General features: G+C 43.1%; 1 long non-coding RNA gene across 1 annotated transcript; it reads left to right on the forward strand.

Moving 5' to 3' along the window:
• Positions 1 to 458: 458 nt before the first annotated feature.
• Positions 459 to 3,537, forward strand: LOC135183205 (uncharacterized). The gene is made up of 3 exons (XR_010305455.1): positions 459 to 765; positions 1,437 to 2,027; positions 2,618 to 3,537. It is a non-coding gene; the product is annotated as an uncharacterized LOC135183205 (long non-coding RNA).
• The last annotated feature ends 5,572 nt before the right edge of the window (positions 3,538 to 9,109 follow it).

Consider the following 9,109-nt stretch of genomic DNA (forward strand, 5'->3'; position numbering starts at 1 on the left):
AGGGAACCCCCCTGTAATCAGGGTGGGTATGCCTGGCCCCAGGCTTTGAGAGGCATGGTGTCAGGTTTGTTTGGCTTAGCGTGTGCGCCTGGACCCCAGGCTTGAAGTTGGGGCCTCCCCCGCCATGACCCAGACCGTTGGCTGTGAAACGCCGCTGCCTGGCTACTGAGTGTGCTTCCTGTAGCTGCGGGACCGGTTTGAGGTCTCCCTGACCATCTCTTAGACCCTTGTCTTGTGTAGCCCAAAACTGTTCCATGAACCCAGAATATTCAACGGAAGCTTTTCTTGCAAATGCATTGTTAGAATGAGGTGATAATTCTCAGTGAGGTGACTGATTTCCAGTCCTTGGACTTGGCATTGAAGTTGAGACCTGGTCTTGAGCTTCCTCCTTTGTATTGTTTGGGACTTGTTGGTCCCATGGTTTTGGGGATTTTTTTTTTCTAATGGAAATGATTCAAAGTGACTTTGATATACAGTTAAAGCTCTGCTCTACCCAGAGTATGTGTTGTGCCCATATGGCTCTCGACATTAGTTGTATCCTTTTTATTGAATACATCCATTGGTGAAATGACTACAGGAGATGCAGCGTTCTCATCTCGCTGAAGATCTTACAAATGCTGTATTTTACTGCCCACCACGCATATCTCTGCTATGAATGTGTAAGTGGGAGGAGTGGCTGATACTTCTTGGAGCTCTGCTACTCTTCAGTCCCATTTTACCAGGTTGGAGGGCTGCCAAGTGGACACCTCAGGAAGGTCAGCAGAGGTAAGTGTGGGTTCCTGTATGTGGGGAGAAAGAAGTATTAGATGTTATGTGTTGTATCTTTCATCCAGCTGTGTTCAGAAATATCTAAGAACAAGTGTTGGCTTGGTAGAGTGTTTCTATTTTGCCTATTATATATAATGGCTTCTAGACTATTCCCTCAAATCCTAAATAGAGCTACATAAGGTTTTATATATACGCCACTCATATTTTGAAAATGGTGATTTTTCCATTGTCTGTGTTTCCAGCAGATATAATGAGATGGGTGGAGGAAGAGACAATTACCCTTAAGGACTTGGCTAAAGTATTGAAATGATAGCATGGTGATGATGGCAATGGGAAAGGCTCTTTGAAAGCACATGTTAAGAGGGGTGAAGCTTCTGGGGAGGTTAGGAATGTTCTTAGTAGACATTTGTATAGAGGCCAAAGACAGGATGGTGCAAAGGAAGATAATGTTATCTAGAGTTGTAAGGAGCCCAGAAGAAGACAAGAGAACCAATTCTAAGCTGGCTAGGGAGATACTGTGTTACCAGTGCCAGCATTCTAGAGGTTGGTGACAAGCCTGCAAAACTAATAGGGCCACTTGAAAAGGCAAGTGGAATTGGCTAATTCATAGCAAGTTCTCTTGGTAAGATTATACTGTGGACATGCCTTTTATTGACTGTGTTACTGAGGTACCCTTCTGGAGGAGATTTGCCACGGACATCTAGGAAGTGGACCACACTTGAGCAGGGAATTGAGCTTCTGAGGGAGTTTGCTGTAAAGGAAATACTTTCTGGAGATGATGGTATGCAGAATCCTGATGAAATTCCTGTTGGAACATGTCTTTGAAAGAAACTTACCGATGTTAGATGGAGGAGCAAGTTTAATAGTTTGGTAAAGAGGTTTGTGTGAGAGAACAACCATTGAAGACTTCCTATAGTTGTTGAATTGCCTGACCAAATGAGGCAGTTAGAGGACATTTTGTCCTACACTTATTTAGTGTCTGCTTTAAAAACTCTGGCTGCACAAATGAAAGGTAGAAAAAGGATGGAGGAGGCCCTTAAACCTTCCATCTAAGTTGATGAAGGAAAAAGACAAGATTTCATCTGGAGATGAATCCAGTACCAGTTGAACAGTTTACCTCAGGAGTGGAAACACAGTTGGACAATGTTTTCCTTCGGTCATCCACAATGCATTGGAGAAATGTAAAGTCCCAGAACATCTGCAATTCATCAAGGAGAATATTGTGTGGGGCCAAACTGCTGAGGAAGCCTTTGAGAAAGGTAAGACAATAATTGACATTTGGTTGAAGGCAGGTTTTACCATAAAGAGGGACAAAGTAAAAGGACCTGCCAGACAAATACAGTTTCTGGGAGTTTGGTGGCAGGATGTTCAGTGTCACATTCCACAGGATGTGCTAAAGGAAGTCTCCACCATGGCAGTTCCTGTGACTAAAGAGGACACTTCCAGGTTCTTGGGTGCAGTGGGATTTTTTGGAAACTTCGTTTCAGTCAGATTGTTAAAGCTCTGCAAGATGTGACTCATGAAATGAACAATTTTGAGAGGGGACCTGAGCAGCAAGCTGCCTTTGGTCAGATAAAGTGAGTAGTCCGTGCAGTGGGCTTGGGAGCAGTTCAGGCTGGTTCAGACATTAAAGACATTCTGCATCCAAATGCAAGTGCCAGTGGTCCAACCTGGAGTCTTTTGACAGAGAGCTCCAAATGAGACATGTGGTTGTGCACTTGGTTTCTGGAGTCATTGGTGCAGAGGTTCAGGAGTGAACTACCTTCCAAAAGAGAAAGAAGTACTAGCACCTCATGAAAGAGTAAAAGCACTTCTGAAGTAATTTGAACAGTGTCACAACTTTTTTCAGCTCCTAGATTACCAGTTCTGAACTGGATGTTCCAAGGCAAAGGTTGCTCACCACATCGTGCCACAGATGCACCCTGGTTTAAGTGGATAGCTTTGATAAGCCCAGGAGCACAAATGGGCACTCTTGCATGACCTGGTCTGGTGGAAGTGTTCACCAATTGGGCAGAAGGCACAAACTGTCTAAAATCTCCAGTAGAAAGAGTAACCTGTGATGAGGAATTTTCTCCTTATGGTAATCGCTGATCAGGAAAAGAACCATGCTTTGTTGACAGATGGTTCCTGTTGTCTTGTTGGGAAGAAGCGAAGATGGAAGTCGGCAGTCTGGAGTCCTGGCAGGAGAGTTGCTGAAGTGAGAGATGAAGAAGGTGAATCCAGTCAATTTGCTGAAGCAAAAGCTGTCCAACTTGCTCTTGATGTGGCTGAAAGTGAAAATTTGGCTATCACTTACCTATACACTGACTCATGGATGGTAGCCAATACTCTATGGGGTTGCCTAAAAGACTGGGAAAAGGATTGTTGGCAGATGACTAAAACTCTATTTGGTGTGCTGGTCTATAGGAGGAAATTAATGATTGCCTTGAGAAAATGCCAGTGCAAGTGTGGCGTGGAGACACACACAGGCCTAAGAACAAAGCTACTCAGGAACATGAACACAACCATGGGGCAGATCAAGCTGCTAGAGTTTCTCAAGTTGATACAAAGTATGATCTTGACCTTGATAGGAAATAGGGAGGTGAGCTGTTCTGGGCTTGGTGGGCCCATCATTCATTTGGACACCAAGGCAGAGATGCAACTTACTGGTGAGCATGTGACAAGTCAATGGACTTATCCATGGATCACAGGATATTAGGGGTTGGAAGGGACCTAAGGAGATGATTGAGTCCAATGCCCAAGGTAACACCATTCTTGGGCACAAGAGACAAATGACCTAGAACTCCAGAGAGGATCAAATCAGACCATGGAACTCAATTCAAGAACGATCCTGTGAAAAACTGGTCCAAAGATCACAGTATTGACTGGATCTACCACCTACTCTACTATGCACCAGCTTCAGGAAAAATCGAATGCTATAATGGTGTTCTGAAAACCACCCTAAAAACCATGGTGGGGTGGTACTTTGAAAAACTGGGACAAGCGTTTAGCACAAGCAATCTGATTGGTAAATAGGGTGTGTGACACGGTAGAAGTAACCACTAGGTGTGTGGAATACGCTGCATGCTGTTTTTTAATGAACAGATCACAAGATGCCAGCATGTACTAACTGCCACATGAACAGAACTCAAAAAATGTGTAAGAGATACACAGTAAAGGTCTTAGGAATCTTGCAGCATTTGCCACAGTAGAGGTTCTGTAAACAGAACAGGACCTGCACAATCAGATTTGTTTCAAACAGTGGATGGTAATAAAATTCCTGTTGTGCGTGAAAAGAATGTGTTAGGAAAAGCTGTTCGGGATCTTTTTCCTTTAGGTGATGAGAAACCTCTCTGAGGGGTGGTTTCTGATGAAGGTCCTGGTCATCCATACCGGGTAATGCAGGAGAATAGTGAAATCCAGTGTATTCCAGAAAGAAATCTAACTTTAGATGAGAGACTTAAACCTCAGAGTGTATAATACAAACTGTAAGACTTTGTGTTTGGGGTAAAATGTGGCATCAGAAAGAAAAATCTTCAAGGGATCTACAGTACAAGAGTATGGACCTAAGTCACTTGGGAGTTCCTGTTTTCATGTCATCTGTGAAGAGACAAACTGTTTCCTGTCTTCTGGACTTTGGAGTCCCCTACATCTGACATAGCTGGAACAAAGTATGAAGTGGTGTTGCGGAGGGGAAATTAATTGGTGGGAGATGATATTCTACAAAAACGTACAATTTATTAACTTTAATATTCTGAACTGTCGCCACCCCCAACCACTGAATTTTAATATTAATATTTGTTCTTACACACTTATGGAAGACAATCTATGAATAGCAGCAAACAGAACTATTGTTTATCTAGCAAACATTCAAACTATAAACAGAGAGCGGAATTTCTCCATGGGCAAATGCTGCTTGGGGTCAATATGCTGCTTGCGCCCTAGGTGGGTTGAAGCTCCTTCTGCTTTATGGCAGAAGGCAGTAGAGAATTACAGAGGCATTTAAAGCATTTACTCATAAATTCTTATTAATTGTCAATCACTCTCCGGGGCTATGTCACAGCCTATACAAGTGTCCAATCTTCAGGCAACTGTGCCTGCGAGCATCAAGGCTGGGCTCCTCCCGACTTCAGGGGAAAGGATGCAGACAATCTCTGACCTTGCTCTCCTGGCTTCTTCTGGCAGGACCTCAGATGCAGGAGGATGTCATGCAGTCTCAGCACAATGTCCCTCTGGCCATGCACGCCGATCACATGCAGACAATCCAGGGTCTCTTCCTAGTAACTCGTGGCAATGGAGTTTACCAGGCAGCAATAAGGCAGTGGGCGTGCAATAGGGTGCACGGGAGACTGGGCTCTGTAGAGGAAAGACAGGCAACACAAGCAAATAGCAACAAGCAGTGAGGCAAAAGCAAGCAAGCACACAGGCATTTTGTTTACCTGTGTACCTCCTATTTATCACATGTGGGCTGACATTAATGGCCCCTTGGCCATCAGAATGACCAATCAGCTTGGCAGTTAACCAAAGCATACCATAATAGGCAAGGGCCACCGGCCTGGCCTCCCCCAAATATGGGGATAGCGTGGGCCTTGTGCCTGGTAAGCCACAAGCTAGGTGCATGGGCTTACCCAACTGCGTTACACAACTTGGGCCCTGGGCAGGCCAGACTTTATGGCGCCAGGTCTATTGTGGCCTTTTTGTGTTTGTTTGTGTCCATTTAATGTGTTTACCCCTGGTGCAGGCAGAAAAACATGTCCAGGCAAGACAAATCATCTACAAGCCTGTTTTGGGCAACTGGAAACACAGACTTTACAAGGATGGATAACTATTGTTTTAGATTTGACAGATGACTGTATGCAAAACAATGAATGCTCTAGAGGAGTGATTTGTCATGGTTTGAGGCCAATTGCAATATTTTAATGAAGGAATGAGATGATTGGTTGTGAAAGGAAAATAATGATGAAGTCTGTCATTAATTGCCTTGCTTTCTGGGATAGAAAAAACCAAATGTTAACAATTTGTACCACTCTGGTCTGTGACACTGGATCTAATAGCTTCCTCTTCATTCTGCTCTGGTGTCTATTCTACTGATTGTGGCTAACAGCAAACAATGTTTCAGCCACTCACAGTTAATTAAAACTTGCCATAAGGGGCCGCCAGGCTCTTTTGTGTGTAGCACACTGGGGTAACCTAATAGGGCCTCCTATAATACTAGAGAATTCCTGAGACACCACTCTAAGTGTTCTGTGGGTATGGGGATGCCAATATTGGCAGGCTCTTCTCCTGCTGTGTCTGTAATTCTTTGTCTGCCCTTGCAGATCAACTCACCTACTGCTTCCGTTTGAGTTTGACTGCTTGTTTTTGGTCGATTATAAGATTGCATTGTTTGCCAAGGGCACTGCTTGCCTGGGAATCCTTTCCTCCTTTTCCTTTTTGCCATTGACAAACCACGGGAAAAGGGTGTGTGACATGATTACAGATGAGCAGCAATAGCAGTAGTTTGGTGAGTCATCGGCTGACAGCACTGGCAGCGATCTTTTGAGCAAGCTTCTGCAATACAGACTCAAGAGAAGGAGAAACTGTTACAGATTGACAGGCATCAGTACCACATAAAAGTGGCAGAAGAGGAGCAATATCTGCATTAGCGATACCCACAACGTTTCTAACCCACTGAATGCTGCCCAGGAGCATCTGCACATCAGTAAGGATAGTCAACATCCAATTCAACCTTTTCTGGCTGAATGAGTGAATCAGAATTTTTCCACCCTAGATAATTCCAAGGTGCCCTCTGCTGAACCTTCTAAGCTGCTACTGTTAACTGCAAAACTGAGGGAGAAAGGTTTATGTAGTTCATATCTTGATCAGTGAATTGTGTCCATCTGCAGAACAGTATGTCATCCATACAGTGGTAATTGATAACCTCAGACCAGAGGATCAAATGGGTGCCAAAGCCCAAGCCACATAGAGTTGGCATAAGGTGGGATAATTTTTCGTGCCTTGAGGCAGTACAACCTGCTCATAATGCTGACTAGGTTCTGCTTTGTTGACAGAAAGTGAGGTAAAAGCAAAGCTTTGTCAATCTTGGTTAACCAATGCAATCATGAAAAAGCAATCTTTCAAATCAATTATCACAATATGTCAATTGTGTGGTAACGTAGCAGGAGAGGAGAGATTGGGCTGCAGGGCTGCTGTTGTCTGTATTTGGTAATTTACTTTTTGGCGATTATGCAAAAGATGCCATCTTCTGGATTTCCTTGGGATTACAAAAATGGGAGTATTTCATGGGCTAACAGAAGGTCAAATGAACAATTGGCCACCAGCCAATTGTTCAGGTACCTTTTTTTTTTTTTGCATATTTCATTTTTTCTTGTGTTAACGGCCACTGCTCAAGCCAAACAGGATCATCTGAGAGCCAAGTAAGTGGCAATACGGGTGGCTGCTCAGCAGTAGCTGTCACTAAAATGGATGCTTGTCTGGGGTAAGGGTAGCACCCATCTGATCTAGTACATCTTGGCTGATTAATGTCTGTAAATGTCCTGGTAACAGCATGACATACTATATATAATGCAAAACCCCAAAGTCCCTCACAGACAAACAAAGCTGTAGAGGAATTCTTATTTGATACAATTGGGAAAAGTGCCTCATACTGTCACCTTTTTGTATCTAATTGTAAATACTTGTAAATCTATTGTGTATATCTGCTAGAAAATTTGGCTGTGCAATAAATACATGTACATCTTATCAGCAACAGAGTGAATTCCAAGTAAGTTAAGTTCCAAGAGCAGTAAGTACCTGTCCTACCACAGAGGCTTAGGGTTAGGGGTTGCGGTTAGGGGTTAGTCTTTTAGAATTGAGGTTGGCATGAGGGTGAGGGGTCAGGGTTAGAGTTAGGCATTAGGGTTGAGGGGTTAGAGGTTGGGGTTGGGGAGTGAGGGTAAAGTTAGGAGGTTGGGAATGCAGTTTCAGAGTTGGGAGTTAAGTGTAAGTCACCCGTTAGGGGGTTGGGCTTAGGGGTAGGGTAAGGGTTAGTCACCTGTTAGGGCTAGGCAGCTATTAGGGAGTAGGGTTTAGGGTTGGGGTCAGGGGTTAGGTTTAGGGGTGAGGGTTAGGGTTCAGGTAGGAAACTATTGAGCTATTGTTTAGATTTAAAAATCTCTGTGACTACAAAAAAATACACCAAGGAAAATGATAATTAATGACCTTTAGGTGGAGGATAAAAAGAGCATTACTAAAGGCTCATCATGCCAAACCATATTTATTGTAGGATGAACAGCAAATTAGAATTATTAAACACATGCCAAGAAATTTGTCACACATTTCCCAGATTAAGTCATGCATCTAACATCATCAGGATATGATTTTGCAGAAAAAAATTAAATTATCTAAATGAGTTCTGTATTTTACTGCTCAAATTCCTTAATTATTAAAAAAAAATTTAATTTTTGTAGGCCTAACATCTATTTTTTAACTTAAGCACCACAAAGGGATTTGGAGGTCAGGCAGCTATGCCCTGCTAGAACTATTTGTAGCTATTAATTGTTGTAGTATCTATACTTTTTTGAATCCTGTTGTCACTTCAGAGTATCAAAAAAAGCTTTCTGAGAATTTCTACAGCAACTGTAGTTCAAAACATAGAATCATAGAATCAGGCAGGGTTGGAAGGGATCACAAGGAGCATCCAGTTCCAACACCCCTGCCAAGGGTAGGGACACCTCACACTAGATCAAGCTGTCCACAGCCTCATCCAGCCTGGCCTTAAACATCTTTAGAGGTGAAGTTTCCACCACCTCCCTGGGCAACCTGTTCCAGGGTCTCATCACCCTCACGGTGAAGAACTTCTTCCTAACATGGAATCTGAATCTACCCACTTATAGCTTTGTTTTATTCTCCCCAGTCCTATCACTACCTGGCATCCCAAAAAAGTCCCTCCCAGGCTTTACTGTAGGCCCCCTTCAGGTACTGAAAAGTCACAGTAAGGTCACTCGGTGCCTTCTCTCCAGGCAGAACATACAAAAGCTGTTTTTCCTTTTTTTTTTCCTTCTTTTAGCGCTTGCAAAAGGACCAAATAACACAGCTGAAATACAGTCACGAGAAAGTCAAGCATAGTTCTTTAAAACTGGACGCGTCTGACTTTGCTGCATGCAAGTTATTGCAACAAATACTTTTCATTTGTTTCCCTAGTTTTATGATTAATTCGCCCACTTACTCTGTGTAGGAAGCATTACTTTTCTTCAGAAAGAGGAAAAGAAGGGAATGTCTTTTTTTTCTGAATGCATTGGTGGGTTGATATTTACAAATACTGATTTGTTTTCAGTTACATCTTACAGCTTTTCTGTTTTGCACAGACACTTGTGCATTCTCT

Source organism: Pogoniulus pusillus, chromosome 2, assembly GCF_015220805.1.
Source record: "Pogoniulus pusillus isolate bPogPus1 chromosome 2, bPogPus1.pri, whole genome shotgun sequence".
Taxonomy (NCBI): Eukaryota; Metazoa; Chordata; class Aves; order Piciformes; family Lybiidae; genus Pogoniulus; species Pogoniulus pusillus.